Source organism: Lissotriton helveticus, chromosome 2_1, assembly GCF_964261635.1.
Source record: "Lissotriton helveticus chromosome 2_1, aLisHel1.1, whole genome shotgun sequence".
Lineage (NCBI taxonomy): Eukaryota > Metazoa > Chordata > Amphibia > Caudata > Salamandridae > Lissotriton > Lissotriton helveticus.
This window is the reverse complement of record NC_136059.1, coordinates 1,080,932,347-1,080,952,592: the sequence shown is the minus strand read 5'-3', so window position 1 is coordinate 1,080,952,592 and position 20,246 is coordinate 1,080,932,347.

Below are 20,246 nucleotides of genomic sequence, written 5' to 3'. Positions count from 1 at the left end.
CGAGCAGCGGATATTTTTGGAAAAGTCCTAATGTTTTCTCTGTCAATTTTTTCTTATTATTGAAATTGATGCAAGGTATATTTGATGTTGTGGTGCTGCAAATGAATGCAACTGTGCTTGTATTTTGTTTATGATTCAATGTGCTATGTAATACCAAATTTCATGTCGTTTTTGATTGACAATTGCACTTTCTTCGCGGTTGTGATCCTTCATATACATTGTTATTTGTGTTTGTGTAATGTGATGCATCTGTAGATAGTACTGAGCTCAAAGTAAATAGGGAGAACTAGTAAACCCACGGGTATATGTCTATATTTTCCCCAAGATTAGAGAAAAGTAAAAGAAGACTCCCAAAATAAGAGAAGCTAGGGCAGAGCTGTCCTCTAAAAAGTACCCAACTCATCATGAAATTACCACTAAAAGAAATGCAAACCAGGTTCCCTGCACAGGCAAAAAAAAATTAACAAGTTTTACCACAAATGGCATGCACGTACTAAGGCACACACATTTCCATGGCCAAAGGAGGGAACTTTTGACACTAACACAATTGAGCATATGAGAACACACATATGGACCAAATACCCAGGACATAAAATGGACAAGGAGAGAGGCACTATTGGAGCTGTGGACCATCTTCGAGGAGGCACGCCTGATCAACCTATCCCACTGACAACAAGCAAGAATTCTGCACCTCCCCAGCTAAATTCAGGTACGGAGGTGTTTTCCCCATTGCCTGCTCTCCCCGCATTCGGATACACCAAACCACCAGTTGAGGAAGCTGAAGGGTCCCCTACCAGAAACAAACTGTCAGGTCTAGGCATGAGAGCCTAACAGCCCACAGACCAATGCAATTCTAGCACCTCCCCGTCCGCACATTCAGTCCATCTAACCCCAGCGGCATGAAGAACACGCACGCCCACCGGTTCAGGTGAACACCCTCAAGAAACATGGAGATTCATAGCAGTTTTGGACCGTAATACAACTAGCGGGGTGACGAAAACAGTCCTAGTCCTCCAGGATCTGATGATGTGAGTGAAGCTACAGGGCTTGCACTGGAAGCAAAACAAACAACAGAAAGGAAATTTGAGGGCAATCTCTGACCAAAAATAACCTGTTGCGTGCATCAAACCGCCCCCGCCATCCGACGTCACAGTGGGAGTGTGCGGAGGACAGCTGGGTGCTGAGGACTGCGGCGGAATTTGCGCCGCGGTCACGGAATCAAGGAGAGAGAGAGAGAGCACCATGGAAGAACAGCGAGATGGCAGGGAAAGGTAGAGGGTACTGATCGAAGAGGAATCAAAGGTAGAACTGGATGAAAGGCTTTTGGCTGGGATCTGAGCCTCCCCAGATTATTAATGCAGATGAGGGGCTGACCAGGAAATAAGAGACCAAGGTAGCCTGATACAGACTCAACCAAGGTGCTGGAGAAGCAAGATGGCACCCTTGTGTGCACACGAATGGAGCAGCTATAAAGACATCCGCTGCTCCTCTCAAATGCTTGGGACAGATAGGCCAACACCAAGAGAGATAGTGGTCCAAGAGGAAGGTGAGATCTTCGTGGGTACATTCTGCCACCTGCTAGCCCCCTGGCCTGAGGGAAAGGACCAGTACCTTGGCCAAAGGAGGGATCAAACACAATGACTTGGCTGTAGCAGAAGACTGCATCGGCATGGAGGGGTTGTCCCAAATTGAACTTCATCTACATGTAGGAGCATTAATGGCAGACACTATGAAACCTGGGGAAACCATAACCGATTTTTTAAATAGGATGAAGGAACGATGGGGACAAGAGATAGGAAAGTCATGGACTGATACAGGCCAGAAAGTTGCATTGCATTATATTATCCTCAAAAAAGAGCTGCCCACCAAGATACAAAGCGGTTTGCACAGCATAGTGGGATTAGACATCAACCCCTGGTGGGAGATACAGGCCCACATATTGCACGATTACAAAAAGAAACAAGAGAAGGATAGTGAAGAAAACAAGCAAGCCCAGAGAGATACTGCTAAGTTGGTCCAACCCCAAATTTAAAAAAAGCCCTTGAGGGGGGCGCTTAGGACGCAATCTTTCAAATGACACAACAATTGAAGGGGGCTCACCACAAAACTCCAGAGGATTTCAACATAACTATAAAGGCAGAGGCCAGGGTGGTTGGCAACAACTAGACCTTAGGGAACGTTACCATTGCCACAGAATAGGCGACATGGCAGACAGATGCTAGCTAAAAACATACCACTAACAGTGAATGATGAACCAGGGCCAGTCCCCACAAAATTTCATCCTCAAAACCAAGCCCAGGGAGACACAAATGCACCCTACACTCAGCCGCAGGGAGGCCACTGCACCACCGCAACAAGTATTAGGTAGTTGGAGAAATATGTGGCAACAGGAACAATAGACAGGAAACCCAGCACAACAGGGTCCAGGATCACAACTGCGGCAAGAAGGGGTGACTGTCTGGGGAGGGAATGCCTTCACACAAATGCATAACCTAAATGTGCAGTAAGTAAAAAACCCTAATTCATACTGCTCATTTCACCCACACCTCAAAATTCAAAAAGAAGAACCAATGAGACAATATTGGAAATTCAAGCCTGTACTTGCATTCACGAATTCAGGGCTGCTGTATGTGCTTTGTCGATCAGGTATCCTCACTAGAATTCACCATTCAGAGCACCTGCAGGAGGCTAGGCACCACTCTGCTGTCAAGTCCATTTTGGATTTGGTGCTGATTACCAAAATGGAAGGTACCCATTCTTGGGCATCCAGGCTGGGACCAAGGTTCCTTCATGGCTTGTAGCCCCAACAGCACCCACAAAAAACAGAAGCCTCCAGCCACATGGAGGCTCCTTCAAGTTCCAAAATGAAGCTGTTCTCCAGTGTCAGGACCCGGGTTTTCAATATGCTTGAAATAGTAAAGACCTCATAACCTCCGCCACACAAGGTCCAACAGGTTGTGAAGTGCCACACTGCATCACAACAGCTGGGAATGGAAGTCCGCCCAAAAAAACAACTGTCCCAGTCCATCACATTCATTAGATGAATAGTGACGAGTTCTTGACCTTTAAACTCTGGATTCTCCACACACCAATGTTTTTACTTCCTTTCCCTCAAATTTTCCAAATGTCCAAAAACTGTTCGCTGGGTCATGCCCCATCCAAAATAATGACAGAAGAGTGCCACCAGTTAGAAGCCCGTAGCAACAGCTAGGAACCACAATTTCAAATACCAAGGAAAAGATGTGGGCTGAGTGAGAGGGGGTGCCTGAAAGATGGAAGTTGACAAAATCCCTCACACAGTTCAGAGCAAAAATAGAACACAGAATGTGCTCACTCCCGTATTAAACCAAGCAATTGATCAACACACCATGCCTTATCTGCCATCATCTGGAGAAAGCAGTAGGTCCAACCTCGGACATTGCAAAATGACATAAGCAGAGGTGCACGGAGACCCCAGAACAACTTTCAGACCACTTCCATTTTTTAATGATAAATGAGATAGCAGATCACGTGAGACAAAGGGAAGTGCCCAACATAACAACAAAAAGAAGCCCAAACTAGCCCAAAAAGAAGTCTTTAGAAAATGAGTGTAGTCAAGAAATCTGGTGCCACGAGGGAGGGTCACGGTGCACGCTGCATGCCAGGGACTAGAGGGGTACATTTGTGACCTCAGGGCAATTTGCAACCTCTAACTGCACTCAAACAGTGCCTCATGCCCTCAATACACATCATCCAGTGGACATATAGGTCAAAGGTCACCCCCACACCAATAGTACCCCCATGCACAAACGAGGAGAGAAGGGCTGATGACGCCCATGGAACCCTAGCTGAATTGATACCATCTTAATATTCATGTGATCACCCCATAAAAATCCTTCACCAGTCTAACTCCCAGCTAGGTATGGAGAGGGGGGAGGCCTAACAACTTATAAAGTACTGATGCCGTCCCACTTTTTAATGTAACCCATCAAAAATAGATACCCCAACAGGGGCTACCTTCCGGTGCCTCACTAAAATTGTGTGAATGCAGTGTGGATAGTGCACCCTTAAAGAAAAACACAGGAATCCCGAAGGAAAATGATTAATGACGGCACATGCAATAATGCACTATTTTTGTATCCAGCCAAGGAACATAGCTCTTATTTAACAGGTCGGCAATTGAACGTCCAAGTGCACCACCTTTTCAGCGGCCACATAAACACCACAACAAGATCTATAGTGTGCGAGTTAAGAACTATGAACAGCACTGTAAACCTTTTGTTTTGAACTTTTAAGCCAATAAACTCCCAATCATCAGAGGACTATGAATACATGTCATGTATTTTAGGATTGTCCTGTCATGTATACTCTATTTTACATGCATTGTCTTATCCACACGACAATAACGATTCCAAACAGGTGACCTTTTTCCTAGAAGCTTCATGATCGCATTTGTTTAGATAAACATTCATGATTGCTTCCAAAACATTTATGGTTGCTTTCAAAAGATATTGATTTTAGAAGAAACTCTGGAGTGACCACTTTAGCATAAAAGACCCTCACTCCCCCCTATAACTTAGAGGAGTATTCCTTCCAAGCTGACACAGGGTTGTGCATGCTGATTCTTCGACACGCAGCGGTCTGACATTCCTTGTGGGTTGTCATCCTCGAAGCAGAGATGGGGTCCTTTGTTCTCAACCACCAGTTGAGGGGGCTGGTTCTTCTCTTGGGGTTTTGTGGCTACACACACATATACATATACATGCTACATATACAGATCTCGACTAGGTACATTTAGGCAAAAAACTTAGGGCGTGCGCTTTAGGAATATGCAAGTGCTACTGTTCTTATCTGAACTGTTTATGTTCATCTTATTAGCACTATGGTAGAAATGTATCTACTATTTACTATCTTGGTACATGCAATCTTTTTGTCTGCTGCTGTCTCCTGATTGTCGCAGCACACATGTTTTACACAAGGCTGTCGATAGACCAATAAATCCTTATTCAAACGTCCTAATCGCCATCCTGTATATTTTCTGAGAGTAAGCAAGCACGTGTGTCTGAGCAAAACTTACCGTAAAGATTTCAATGATCCATGAGGAATCAGTGTGGTCATGTTCAGTGGTTGCCAAAAAATACCTACACCACTGTAGGATACAGGGGGTGCCAGTGGCATTGTAGAGCAAACTGGTCTAACAGCGGATATATCCTGTAGGGATGTTCTGTAGTGGTTGGGACACCAAGCCCTCAGTTTATGTCATCTAAAACGTGCAGGTCCTGGTGATTCCTAGGAACGACACAATATCTGTATTCATCCCACGACCTGCAATGTTCAATAAGTTATTTTTTTTGCACTTCTAGGTACCCTCTGTTTACTAAGGGTTTTGCTGAATCCATTCATCACCAAAAAACTGTCTAGTCAAATGGAGTCCACCCTGAAACTATAACAGCGCTTGTGCTGGTGGATGCCTCCTGGTAGTGCAGCAAGTTTGCCTACTGTCAGCTTGTTCCAGGATGGCATGGCCTTTGCTCCCTCATCACTATACACACTCCAACCCTGGTCAATCCTGAAGAAGAACTGACACATTTGTACAAACACCTGCTAAGGAAGAAGACATCTCTGTTGCATCAGGCTAGAGAAAAAAGAACTGCTGATTATTTTGCCTGGGCTCAGTACAAGGGTATTCTGGAATTCAGACTATTCTCTGATGCAGAAGTATCAGCATGAGGGTCCATATTCTTGTTTACTTTAAAAACAAAAGAGAACTCCCCCTGTTTGCAGATAAAAAGGTGTGAAATGCTCAAGATGAGGAACAGCACTTCAGTTGTCCCTAATTCCATCAAGGAAGAACTAAGAGCCATCAGACTCATGGTGATACAACATTGATATGTGTTGGACTTAATGACTGCTATATATGGAGTGGTGTGTGCCAAGATCGGTGCACTTTTATTCCACTGAATGATCTAGATAATGGGACATTGACTCTTGCCGTCCAAGCAATGCACCCCTTACAAAGAGACAGGTGTGAGGAGGGAGGTGCCCTTGAGCAGGAACTGGTTTTCCTGACTTCCCCGGCGGCTGTCCAGACTGAGCACGCCATTGATGCAAATTTTCTGATTGCTTTTGTGTGGGTTCCTGCAATTGGGTATTTTCTGCTGTAAAAACGCAATTCTCAAATTGTGTAGACTGCAAGTAACTAGGAAAATAGTAATACTCAAAACTGAAGAACAACAAGCAGGAGCGGCTTGTGCAGGTAAGAGTGGTGAGGCCGGGTGGGGGGATTTAGACAGACGATACAAGGGAAAAAATATTAATTGTGTAATTTTTCTTCGTAGACATCTGTCGATTCCCCCCAACCCGGCCCCACCGCCCAATCACTCTTACCTGCATGAGCCACTCCTGACAACACGCCCCCAATACTGTGACTGCCATGAAGTACGGTTTGGATAATGTAGTTGAAAATTCAACTACAAGAGGGAATGTTAATATTGATCAAATCAACGGCAATGTTTATAATGATACATTCATATGTAAGAACAAAATTGCATCTTTATTAAAAAATTCACCTGTCGTGAACTTTCCATCAACCTGACTCAGAAATATGTGATCAGCAAGCTCTGAGATCTAGGCCTGAAGCTGCTGCTTAACAGTCACAGGGCGGGGTGACACGTAGCTGGACCCCAAACACATGAAGGAAACTCAGGTCAATCCCGCAGATAAGTGCAGCAACACCACAATGGTCCAGGGAGATTGACCCCAACAAAAGGACATATGACCAGTGGAGTGCACACATTCCCAAAAACACCATAATGTCAAATGCGCAATGAAGTTAGGAACATACAGCCAATCAGGCCACAGCACACACAGTAAACGTAGGGATCATGCACCTTTAATTCCGAACATCTGGACACATTATCCATTGGCCACGTTGTGTCCTCACAAGATCAAGGGCCACCTACATTTGTTATCAGGGGCCTTATATATGAATCCAAAGACAAGGCTTGCATTCCATTACCTAAAAAGAATTGACTTAAACATTTTATGATACCCGAAGAAATGTATAAAACCTTTGTTCAGATTGATTGTACTTTGAGACAATCCTCAGACCTGCTTGTGTAACTGTGTTCGTAGCCGAAGTGTTTCATTAAACCATCTGTTTTGCCAATTGCCTCTTGTGTTTTGTTTTTTCAAGGAAAATTCATATTTGAGAAACACTGAAATGGCGTCCTCAGGTGGAAAAATTGGCACAGGGAAGGGGAGAACATATTTGTCTTCCCCCCAAAAAAGTATGCCAGGCCCCAGGGGATGCGGTCGCTGAGGACACAATTGGCCCAGGAAGGGAGTCACATGCCCTTCCGCCACAAAATGTGTCATGTTTGGGGGATGGAGTCCCCGGGGCCTAAATCTGTGCAGGGAGGGTGGCTTCATGCCCCTTCTCAAGTGGGCTCGTTTTGGGAGATTGGCCACAAGGCCTGGCAACACACACAAGTTGTTCTATATGGGGGATGGCTGCAGGGTGTGGCCACAGTGATTGGATTAACAAATGGTAATTAAATATTACTTTACAAAAAAAACTAGAAATTAATTTGGGAGCCCGTAACACCCATCCAAATGCCGTGAGGGGAACGGCCAGCAGAAAGGACCCAAAGTCCCAGCAACCCGTGGGGCCGCCAGTGACCCTCCTGTTTTTGCGCCCAGAGGCGGGTTAAAGCCAGGGCCAAGAGCGGCCCCATCTGATCCTGGTAGAGGCGGGGCTAGGCCACCTCCCTTAGTTGTCAGTGGAAAACATCACCAGCCCAAGAAGCCACGTCTGAATTTGGAACTTGAGGTTGGGGCCTATACAGCGTAACTGTCCTATTTCCTGTTTAAAGTTAGGCAAGCAACTTCTGCTTTTTCCCCTCTTTCTTTTCATTGTGGGAGTCCTGTGTTGTGTGCAGCTTTTAGCTGCCTTGGATATTTCTCTACAACTAAGGTCATCAACAAGGCAGACCACGCTCTCGTTAACTAGCCAAACTGGGGAAACGTACCTGCACAGGGAAAAAACAAACACTAACCATGCAATCCCCAACAAGCCACTACCTGCCCCTATCAGCAAGATGCTCTAGAGGGCAATAGGGGCTGTTTCAACAGAAATCGAACTGACCGAAAGACGGCTATCGATAACACCGGACTTAGCTCCTCCCCTGAGTAGTCCTGCTCCTCTTGTGGAGAAGCGTGGCTCAGTGGTTAGAGGCGGCAGACCCGGAAGCTGAGATCGACCGTGGACCAGGGTTCGATTCCCCGCCTCGGCGGGTCTCGGGCTCAAAAATTCCACGGACTCGACAATTCTCGCTCCGGTGCCTACTCGACTCACGGGGTCACACTCTGCGACTCTGGGCAATAGCTTGCTTAATCTCCACTACGGCCCCTCGCGGCTGGAGGCTTTCACCTTGTGGACACCCTGCCGGGGTTTCTCACAGGGGAATACCAGGACGGGTTCCCTAAGCAAGCGCTTAGATACCATGTCGGTGATTTGCGCTATATAAATACATGTACATTTACATTTACATAACTGTAGATTCTGATCCCTATAGGACCCAGTCCAGGATACGTGCTTTGGTACACGACACACCCACCTTGGACTTGCACACTGAGGATCCCCCTCCTGGTCTGGGAAAGAGAGGAAATGCCAAAGCTGCCAAGAAGGTTGGGAGAAATCAGAAGAAGGGTGCTATGGAACTCTTAGAGAATGATGACTTAGGGTAGGACGGCATGAGTGGTTGTGTGAACGAAGGTACAGAAAAGCCATTCTTGGTGTCAAATTTGGTAAGGGATCTGCAGTTGCAAATAAGAGAAGCTATCAAGGAGGAGTTAAACACCTTGACTTCTCGGGTAGACAAATTTACAACTCTGTTAGAAATGTATGTAGGCAAGATAGATGTAGACCTAAGGGTGGATGAACCCCCCCAGCAGTGAGTGCCCCAAACCCGTCCTCTCTAAGTCAGAGCAGACCACCACCCGGAAACAAACCAGAGCCCGCCCCCGCAAATCCAGAGTAACAAGGGGGATGCAATCAAGCATGCGATTTTTCCTAATAAGCCAAGAGATGTCACTAGCATACAAAGTCAGGAGTCTAGATGGGGTGGGGAGAATGGTAAGAAGCAAAGTCCCTGCCCAGAAACACCTTTAGTTGAAGCCAATGCGCAGCATTTGGGGCCAAAGTAGAAAGCAAAGGAGGGACTAGACACAAGAACAGAAGTAGTTGAAGGAAGATCAGCCCTACCAAATCAAATCAAATCAAATTTAGCTTTATTCGATTTATCTGGAGAAATCATAAAAGCATACAAATACATTTTATACAACAACTTTAAAAAGTTTTCCCCAGCGAGACATTTATAAAAAGACTATAAAACAATTTTCCATTTATAAAAAGTCAATGATGAAAATGAAAATATGGCTGGAAGCCTCGTGTTAAAGCGGCTAATAAAGTTTAAACATGTAAGATTTACATCATAGAGTTTCTGTATTTCATCACTGACGTTAAAAAGCGAGAAACAACAAAGATGACATACACCTCATCAAGCAAAAGTAACTTCAGATATGCATCTTTACATGTTCTTATGCCCCAACGTTTAAGCAACGGTAAGAGGAACAATTTTCTTGGGGCAGAATACAGGTTACAAAAGAACATAATGTGAATATTACTTTGGGATGAATGATCATCGCATGGGCAAATTAGATTCGACGAAATCCAATCGTTTTGTTTTGGAAGAGTGACCATGCGGAAGAAAGTGCCTAACCGCAGCCTAGTAAGAAGCATACGAGGATAAGGTGCAGTTTCAATCCTGAGGTACAGTTGTAAACCTTCATTAGGGGTAATTTTTTGATAACTCAGGGTGGTATTTTTGAGTTTCTCGGTGTCCCATCTGACACTTTCTAGGTGAGTAATTAAAAGTTTTTTGAGCGCTGGCCTAGACAGATGTTCTAGGGACTCTGGGTCATCATAATATTCAGGATGTCCAATTTTTGAGAACATCAGCCGGACGTGGCGTAACCATTTGATTTTGGGTGCCGCATCCAGGTGCAAACAGTCCGTGATGAGTTCTCTATTAAATTGGCATTCCGTAGTGGTCCAGATTTTGTGCCAGAGCAAACACGGTGATAGCTTTATAGTGTCGCTAAGGTATTTAAGGCCAGACTCAATATGGGTAATAAAAGTTGAAGTAAATTTACTCACACCTAGTAAATAACGAATAAAAAGATTCTCACAAGTTTGAAGTGAGGACACATTTTCAAAGCCCCATAGGCCTGCACCATAAGTGACTGTCGCTACACACTTAGCTTGGTAGATCTGTAACATCTCGGCAGTTGGTTTGCCCCCAATTTTGGCTGCAAAGGTTCTCAGGGCCCCAATAGCACGAGTAAAGGCAAGCTTCCTAGCAGATACTGCATGTTTCCAAGCTCCTTTCCTCTCGAATACAACACCCAAATAGCAAAAAGTGTCTGTACTCTCAATTCTTTGCTCGTCAAGATGTATCGAGCATTGTGGCTTTTTGTTTTTTTGGGTGCATGGCATGGAGAAAGTTTTAGAGATGTTCACTTTCAGGTTTCTTTTCCCCATGTAGGATGAGAATTCAGTTACCGCTCTTTGCAACCCTACCTTGGTCCTGGACATAATTGCCGCGTCGTCGGCATATAATAGGATGGGTACAGGCCTACCATTAACGGCTGGGTAGTCACTTGGCTGATTTATTAGATGCTCTACAATAGAGTTAATATAAAAACTAAATAGAAGGGGCGCAAGTATGCAGCCTTGCCTGACCCCTCTATTTATGGCAAATTTCTGAGTACATTGCCCCTGGGTCCCGAACCTCACTCTTGCACCGGCATCTCTATACAGTTCCTTAATAAAAACGACAATGGTAGGATCCACCCCAATGTGTTCCAATGTTGACCAGAGCTGCAGATGATCCACACAATCAAATGCTGAGCTAAGGTCAACAAATGTGACAAACAGGTCCCCTTTTTTGGCCTCGGTATATTTGGACATCAATAGAGAGAGATTTAAGCATTGTTCCTGGGTACCCAGTCCTTTTCGGAAGCCGTATTGGAGTTCCGAGATGACCTTTTTTTCTGTCTCCCAGTGCTGAATTCTCTTAAGGACGATCCTTCCTGCGATTTTCATGAGGCCGTCCAGTAAGGATATAGGACGGTAGCAAGCAGGATCGTCCCTGTTACCCTTTTTAAAAATGGGCATCACAATTGCGTCTGACCAGGTGTTAATTAAGCCGCATTTGTTTCCCATATTTAAAACGTTAGTTAACAGGGGAGCCCAAAATTCAAGATTTGTTTTATAAAGATCCACTGGTGTGTGGTCGGGGCCAGGGGCTTTCCCAGAGGGGCTTTCCTTGATTGCATTTTCAACTTCTGAGGTGGTAAAAACCAGATTAATTGGGTATGGAGATGCTGGGTGGTCACTTAACGGATAATCCTGTGTTTGTTTATTCGCGGATGGGATTACCTTTTGGTAATTCTTGGTGTCCCCCTGGCTGTTGGTGTAAAGTTTGGCATAGTGTTCTACCCAGAGCTCTGCCGTGATTGCTACATCCATGCAGTTGTCCGTATCATTGGTGTTATATACTGATCTTATGACTTTCCAGAAGAGGTTAGTGTCCTTGTTCCTGGCAGCTTCCCCCAAAGCTTCCCAGGCCTCCCTTTTCATCGTTGCTTTCCGATGATTAATTTCCCTCCTGTACTCTCTTCTGGCCTCGGAAATTTGAAGCCTATTTCTCGGAGTGGTGTTTAAAGCTTTCTTCAGGTTCTTTAGGGCGACTGTGCACCTGGAATCAAACCACCCGCCTGCATGTTTCCCCTTCTTTTTGTAGCTCTTGGTTAGATGATTTTTTATGTACAGTTGGATATTAGCAAAAGCAACCATAATCGCCTTAGGATCAATATCTTCCTCTAAGCAGACAGATATGTCTGCAAAGCAAGATGATATGAAGTTGTGAAAGAAGATTATGGGGTTCAATTTCTCCCACTTTATCACATAGCCATTTATCTTTGTTAAGGTAACCTCTAGTGGATAAAGTGTACCGCTAGGTTCCTTGGCTTTCTCATCTGAGAGCCTAAGCCCGAAGGTAATAGGGTAATGATCGCTCATTGGGTCGACCCCTATCTCCCAAAAAGTTAGAAAATTGGGTTTAGTGGGGGATATCAATGCAAAGTCGATTGTCGTTTCACAGCCTCTTCCATTGTATGTTGGGGCAAAGGGAACTGGAGGGGAGCATGCCTGATTAACGAAGGTGAGATCAAAAGAGAATATAATACTGTTTAGGAGAGACCCCAGATTGGTGTGTGAGAAGTGGAGAGGGCCATCCTCCTCATGATCTGTAAGGCCGCACAAACCTAGCTCAGAAGATGGGCAGATGGCACAGTTAAAATCTCCCACCCAGAGGACTGTATGGTCTCCCGTATTTTGATCCCTTACTTTATGGATGTGATTAGACATTTTATTCAAAATCAATTCCATTTCGTTTGCTGGCATGTTATTATAAAAATTCACCAGTATAATCTTTTGTGTGGTGCCCCATTTAAATGAAAGAATTTGGAAATATTGGTCAGAGTGGAAGTTATATACCTTTATATCCCCTACATTCGAAGTATATATGCACAAACCCCCTTTATTTCGACCCTGTGGAGAAGGCACAGCGGGTGAATGAAATGTTCGATACCCCATAATGTGCCTTTCCTCTGCAAGCCAAGTTTCTTGCAGGCAGAGTATACCATGCTTCTGCACGGTCTCCAACCAGGGTGTGTGCATGATCTTTTTGCCCAGGCCTGCTACGTTCCAGGATAACAGTGAGTACTTTAGTTCTCTAGCTTCCTGGTGTGTTTGTCCCTCGTTCCCCATTACGCCTACCGGGGCTTGGAAATATGCCCTATCTAGATGTTGTGTGGCCCGCACTGATGGGGGGCGCTGGAGAGAGCAGGGTTGTTCCACCACCAAATGAGTTGGATTGTTGACATTAAGTGGTGATTTATCACTACTACTGCCATTCATTGAGTGATTTTGGTCGCTCGACCGGGGTGGGAGATCAATGGTTCCCAGTCAATCCACCTGATCTAGGCATTCAAACCTGTTCATAGTGGGTGCTCCTTCCCACCAGCTGTTAGTGGGTTGCCATCCCTGCCCGTGCCCCTTCCCTCTCTGATTATGGGCTATAGTCCAGGCCCCAGGACACTCTACTACCTGTTTAGGAGGGTAAAAAAAGGTAAGGGGTTTAGTGACAATGGCTTGTTTGGTCGCATATGGATCCCATGTGGTAATGAGATGGGCAGTATGGGGGTCTGCAAATGACACCACGATGCAGTCTCCTGGTATTGATTTATAAGTGCGACCCACCCATGGGACTCTCCTGGCCATTAGGACCCTACCCCTGTTGTTGTGAGGGAGCTGCCTATTAACATTAAGCCAGTGGATCACTTTGTTCTTTAAGGACCACTGGGTTTCCACAGTGTCAGTATCAAGCGGAGGAACCCCAGCCAAGATAACAACGTAGGGGCCGGCCTCAGGAGGGAGGTCAATATAGCCTCCGCGAAAGTTCTGATGATTTTGGTGTAGGTAAGCTCTACGCTCTAAAAGGGGAGTGATAGGGTTGCTTGCCTTCTGGTCAGCTCTGGAAGAAGATTTGGGCTGCACCTTTTTTTGTAGGATTCTTTCTCAGATGTTGGTGGATTAGATGATGGGGGGTCAGCGACCTTTGCAATTGTCCGGGGTTTAGGGATTGGAATAGGTTTGGGTAATGGGGGGGGTAATGATGAGGACAGAATTAAGGGGGCATGGGGTGCCTCCTTAGAGGCTTGGGCCATTTGAGTGCCAGTGTCACCGGCTGGTACAGATTGAATGCCATCATTTGTAGCCTGAGGAGCGCCCTCGGTGATTTGAGGATATGTTGCTTCTAGCTGTTTTAGGCTAAGTGTGGCCAGGGATACTAGGGTTTTGTCCATTTCAAGAAGGTGATTCTCAATACGTGACAGCCTGAGTTCAAAAGGTGTCAATAATTGTTTTAAGGTAGCCCAGACTGTTTTGAGAAAGTCATCATCATGACCCGCTTTATCAGTATCATTCCCTAGCTCATTTTGCCCTCCCCTTGTTAAGTTATCGCCAGGGACGACAGAATTCTCTAAAACAGGGGCAGTAACAGAGTTAGAATAAGTAAGATTACTGTCACCCCCTGCTAACTGAATAGGTGGAGGTGGTATTTGTTTAGGCTCCCCTATATAAGGCAGGGTTCTTCTGTGATTGAAGAACTGCTGCCTTGCAATTTTAGCTCTCTTGCGAGCATGGACAAGTTTTGCATAGTTTTTCTTTTTCAGGCCTTGGCGATGTAGGTTTTTGCTTTTTGTTACAGAAAAAGAGGGAGCTGGAATGTCTGTCCAATTGGTAAGATTTCCCTGTTCAATAGACAGTTTGCCCTCACTAGATTTGGAGATCGTGGGTGAAAAAATAAAAGAGGAGTCTAATGATAAGGGAGAGGAGGGAACAGGGGGGTGATGAACGTCCGCGAGAATCAACAGGGGGGGGGGGCATGAAAGCTGTTGGGGGGATACAGCCGACGCAATGTTTCCCAAGGAGGATTTTTTAGAGTTAGTGAATGTTTGGGAGAGTCTGCGGGCAGCATCTAACTCGATAGAAACCCTCTTCTGCATTTTTGTTATTTCGGCATCTATGGCCAAGTTAGTTTTTACTAAAAAATCATCCAAGGTACCATTTGTCTTAGTTAAACCCAGTGCAGTCTTACTGCGACTCCCCCGAGTACACATAATGTATGACAGTTATAATTTCTGTGGAGTACTCACTAGTCTCAGAGTCCTGGTACAATAAGAATGGCTAGAACCAAGAGGGGTGGGCCAGGCCAGTCCTCTTAGGCCTCGAACGGCCTCAAACGGTCCCGCCCTTGTCCCGGGCTTCTCCCGGCGCCCTCCCGCGCGCCCCCGCGCAGCGGGGATGTTAGTTCACTTTTATGCCTATGAGATTAGTGGATGAGGGGGTGGAGCCGGCAGGGAGAGCAGCCCAGGTGGTGACGGGCGCGCGGGGACTCCTGGTCCTTGGGGTCCCCCGCTGGAAGCTCGCAGCCCTGCCGGTCAGCGGGAACGCCCAGCCCCTTGAAGAAAAGTGCAGAGTGACAGCCGCAGCTAACCGCGCAGCGGGACCCGCGAAGCGGGTCCGGCCAGTTGTAGCGGCAGCAGCGGCAGCAGGCAACAGGGTCACAGGAAATCCGAGGTGAGGCTAAAGTCCGTGAAACTTGCCAAGGGAATCCGCTCGCAGGGTTTTCAGCCGGTGCTTAAAACAAGGTAGGGTGGGGGTGGAGCCGGCAGGGAGAGCAGCCCAGGTGGTGACGGGCGCGCGGGGACTCCTGGTCCTTGGGGTCCCCCGCTGGAAGCTCGCAGCCCTGCCGGTCAGCGGGAACGCCCAGCCCCTTGAAGAAAAGTGCAGAGTGACAGCCGCAGCTAACCGCGCAGCGGGACCCGCGAAGCGGGTCCGGCCAGTTGTAGCGGCAGCAGCGGCAGCAGGCAACAGGGTCACAGGAAATCCGAGGTGAGGCTAAAGTCCGTGAAACTTGCCAAGGGAATCCGCTCGCAGGGTTTTCAGCCGGTGCTTAAAACAAGGTAGGGTGGGGGTGGAGCCGGCAGGGAGAGCAGCCCAGGTGGTGACGGGCGCGCGGGGACTCCTGGTCCTTGGGGTCCCCCGCTGGAAGCTCGCAGCCCTGCCGGTCAGCGGGAACGCCCAGCCCCTTGAAGAAAAGTGCAGAGTGACAGCCGCAGCTAACCGCGCAGCGGGACCCGCGAAGCGGGTCCGGCCAGTTGTAGCGGCAGCAGCGGCAGCAGGCAACAGGGTCACAGGAAATCCGAGGTGAGGCTAAAGTCCGTGAAACTTGCCAAGGGAATCCGCTCGCAGGGTTTTCAGCCGGTGCTTAAAACAAGGTAGGGTGGGGGTGGAGCCGGCAGGGAGAGCAGCCCAGGTGGTGACGGGCGCGCGGGGACTCCTGGTCCTTGGGGTCCCCCGCTGGAAGCTCGCAGCCCTGCCGGTCAGCGGGAACGCCCAGCCCCTTGAAGAAAAGTGCAGAGTGACAGCCGCAGCTAACCGCGCAGCGGGACCCGCGAAGCGGGTCCGGCCAGTTGTAGCGGCAGCAGCGGCAGCAGGCAACAGGGTCACAGGAAATCCGAGGTGAGGCTAAAGTCCGTGAAACTTGCCAAGGGAATCCGCTCGCAGGGTTTTCAGCCGGTGCTTAAAACAAGGTAGGGTGGGGGTGGAGCCGGCAGGGAGAGCAGCCCAGGTGGTGACGGGCGCGCGGGGACTCCTGGTCCTTGGGGTCCCCCGCTGGAAGCTCGCAGCCCTGCCGGTCAGCGGGAACGCCCAGCCCCTTGAAGAAAAGTGCAGAGTGACAGCCGCAGCTAACCGCGCAGCGGGACCCGCGAAGCGGGTCCGGCCAGTTGTAGCGGCAGCAGCGGCAGCAGGCAACAGGGTCACAGGAAATCCGAGGTGAGGCTAAAGTCCGTGAAACTTGCCAAGGGAATCCGCTCGCAGGGTTTTCAGCCGGTGCTTAAAACAAGGTAGGGTGGGGGTGGAGCCGGCAGGGAGAGCAGCCCAGGTGGTGACGGGCGCGCGGGGACTCCTGGTCCTTGGGGTCCCCCGCTGGAAGCTCGCAGCCCTGCCGGTCAGCGGGAACGCCCAGCCCCTTGAAGAAAAGTGCAGAGTGACAGCCGCAGCTAACCGCGCAGCGGGACCCGCGAAGCGGGTCCGGCCAGTTGTAGCGGCAGCAGCGGCAGCAGGCAACAGGGTCACAGGAAATCCGAGGTGAGGCTAAAGTCCGTGAAACTTTAGCCCTACCATGTATCAAGCTGCCCCCGGATTCAACATCATGTGTGATGATTTTAACTAGAGTACCAGAACTTAACAGGGGGCAAACGGAATGGCAGGGAATCACATTATGAATTAAAAAATAAATGCATTTTTTTGGCTATCTAAACAACTCCAATTCTCGTACAAGGATGCAGGTGAAATCTTATTTACACAAAGGGTGGGATGGGTGGGCCAGAGGCCAAAAGACATTTCTGACAACATCCTTGTGATTATTTTTAGAAGGTTGTAAGGACCCTTCTAGTGCGAAACCAGCAAAGGCAGGAAAGGGGGTATTAGGCCTTTCCCGTTGGGATACGTTTACCCCCCTGGACCGCATCAGAAAATGGATTGTGGCCAGTCAATGGGGCAGGGTCCAGGTACCTGCATCAGCAAAGTATCATTTTGGGCAGGACCAACCAAGCCCAATGTTTTTTAATGTCCCACTTGCAAATAGATTTGCGCCCCTAGAAGCAGTAGACTGACTAAAACTAGTACAGCCACTGAAAATGGAACTAAATGCACAGAGCGATCACTGGTGGGATCTCCCTGAATGGAGGGAGTTGCGTCCTGTTATTTCTAGACAGAAAGTAGGTCAGGTCACCAAGAGGGCTGTCAGAGAGGGAACAGCCCAAAGCTAGGGAGTAGAAGGGTCTTTTATCAATTGTATCATAGTTGGCACGCCACTAAGGCCCCCACAGACACCCATAGGCCAACAGCGGGTGAATAGAGAAACCCCACCTCCTAGAGCCGTCTATCCCACTACTGGGCATGGCTCTAGGCTGTCTGTGAAAGAACCTAGTGGTTCAACACAACCAGGAAATGACACAGCCAAGTTCCATGTATTATCCTGGGACATTGAGGGCCTCACTTCCAAACTAGATAACCAGGAGTGGGGAGCTTTCATCCAAGAGAATGACATTTGCATATTCCAGGAAACATGGGCTATGGAGGTTACCCACAGACTAGGTTATTCAACCTTTTGCCTAGCAGCTACAAGTGGGGGAAGGGGAAGACCCACAGGGGGACTTTGTACCTGGATTGCCGTGCACCTGGGATGCGCAGAAAAACAGGTTGAGACATTCTCTCGAGATATACTTTGCATTATTTTGAGATTCCCAGCTAAGACTTGAATAGCTGTAATTAATGTCTATTCATGCCCAGTTAGTCATGGACAGGAATCTACAACCGTTGATCATCTGACAGCTTTTTTGCATACCATTCCTGATAACACTCTAGTGATTCTTGTCGGTGACTTCAATTGTCAGTTTGAATCTCTGAAAGACCTGATTGCGGGTGAGCCCAGCGAAGAGGACTTGAACTGAGCCATTTCAGAGTCGAATGCTCTGGCAACTTGGACCTGGACCCCATTTGTACACCAAATGAACACCCTCACATTGAATCACTCTCTTAGGGCATGTAATGGGCACACAAAATCTGAGTCTCCAGCAAATCATAATTACAATAGACCGGGAAGCTATTCCACTTTTGATTATATTTTGGTGGCACTACATCTTGGCACCGGGTAACATGATAGTGACCACAATGCCTTGAGATGGTACCACCATGCCCCAGGGATGCACAAAAAGGTCAAACTCCTGGCCCTAGGTTAATTTTAACTAGTTGAAGGAGGAGAGTTAAATGGGGGGCATTTTGTAAATCTCAGGAAAAACAAGCCTCCCTCTATCAAACTGTTATCCCATACCTTGAGGCTGCAAATCAACTTAGTGGAACTGTTGCTTCTCCCACTGCCTTACTTAAAATTGAGAGCAACCACCAAGGTCTAGTATCTGATTTGGCAAATATTTTTTCACCCAACACAGGCACTAGGGAAATGGAGACTTCGTGTCACCCTTGTTATAATAGCGATTGCAGTAAGGCTAAGCAAGCATTAGTCCTAGCTATTAAATCCAAAGACAGACTTCTAATAAAAGATAAGTGGATAGTCCACAAAAAAATAATCAATGTGGCAAAGAAACAATGGGAGGGAGATAAATGGGAGAGCCTGAAAAGTGCCTTATGTATCAGGGACATGAGGACTTTTGGGAATTTAGTAAATATTGGCTTTACAGAGGGTATATTGGCAATACAACCAAATTTGGGGGCAGAGGTTTGGAAGGCCCATTTTGAGTGCTTATATGCAAGGGTAGAGGGCGATGCAGGGTAGGCCACAAATGAGTGCCCCTACCTGAAGTCACCCTTTTGTTGTTCCAGTAATTTCTCTCAAGGAGATATTGGATGCCCAAAGTAGGTAAATCCCCTCTAAGGCACCGGGCCTAGATAAGATCCCAGGAATTCTCTTCCGTAATGAGCCTAATATTTGGGCCCTGTACTTATGGACCCTGTTTAATGCTATCATGTAGGGAATGTCGATTCCTACTACCTGGTTGGAAGCGGAAATTATCTCAATTTATAAAAAGAGCTCACCACTCCTTCCCACTAAGTATCGCCCAATCAGTCTTATAGATGTCACCCAGAAGATATATGCACGAGTACTGTTGGAGCGATTAGAGAGTTCGATGGAGGAGTATACTATACTTAGCCCCTATCAGGCTGGTTTTAGAGCCAGAAAGTCCACAATAGATCAAATTCCTAGGCTGCAACTACTGTATTGGAAGACAGTGTTTTTGGAGGGTGGTAGCCTCTATTTCATCTTTGTGGACTTAAAATCGCCATTTGATCCTAAGGGAGAAATTGTGGACCATTCTATTAGATCTGGGGGCCCCTCCGGATCTTTGCCATCAGATGAAACGGCTCCATAAATGTAATTTTGCCCATATCAGGCATGGGAAAAATGGCAAGCTCACTGACCCCATATCTATAGATAGAGGGGTATGACAAGGGTGTGTGTTGGCCCGACCCTTTTCTGCTTATTTATTAATGGCCTTGTGGATGCCTTGATTGCAGGGAGGGACATAGATGCTCCTAGGTTGGCGAACCGCAAGATACCTGCCTTGATGTTCGCCGACGACACCCTCCTACTACCTAAGTCCCCTATGGGAATGCAGAGGGCTTTAGACATGTTTTATTCATTCTGTAAAAGCAGGGGTTTGAAGATAAATTCACAGAAAACCAAATACATGGCTTTTAATACAGAAAATACCCCACAACCAAATCATCAGCTACATTGGAAACTACTAGAGAAAGTGACCGTCTTCAAATACTTAGGAAAAACACTCACTGAGAAAATGGAGTGGTGTGCACAAATTAAGAAGCCAGCCTAAAGTTGGTCCAGAGAACGGGAGGCGTTAGCAAAGATGCTCAGGTAGTGTACTCATAAAATGTTTGGACCAGTGATGGGAATTTATAAAGTTCAAGCTAGGGGGGCAGCTTTGAACGGGGCAGAAATATGGGGCCATCGGACTTCCGATCCTCTATCAAG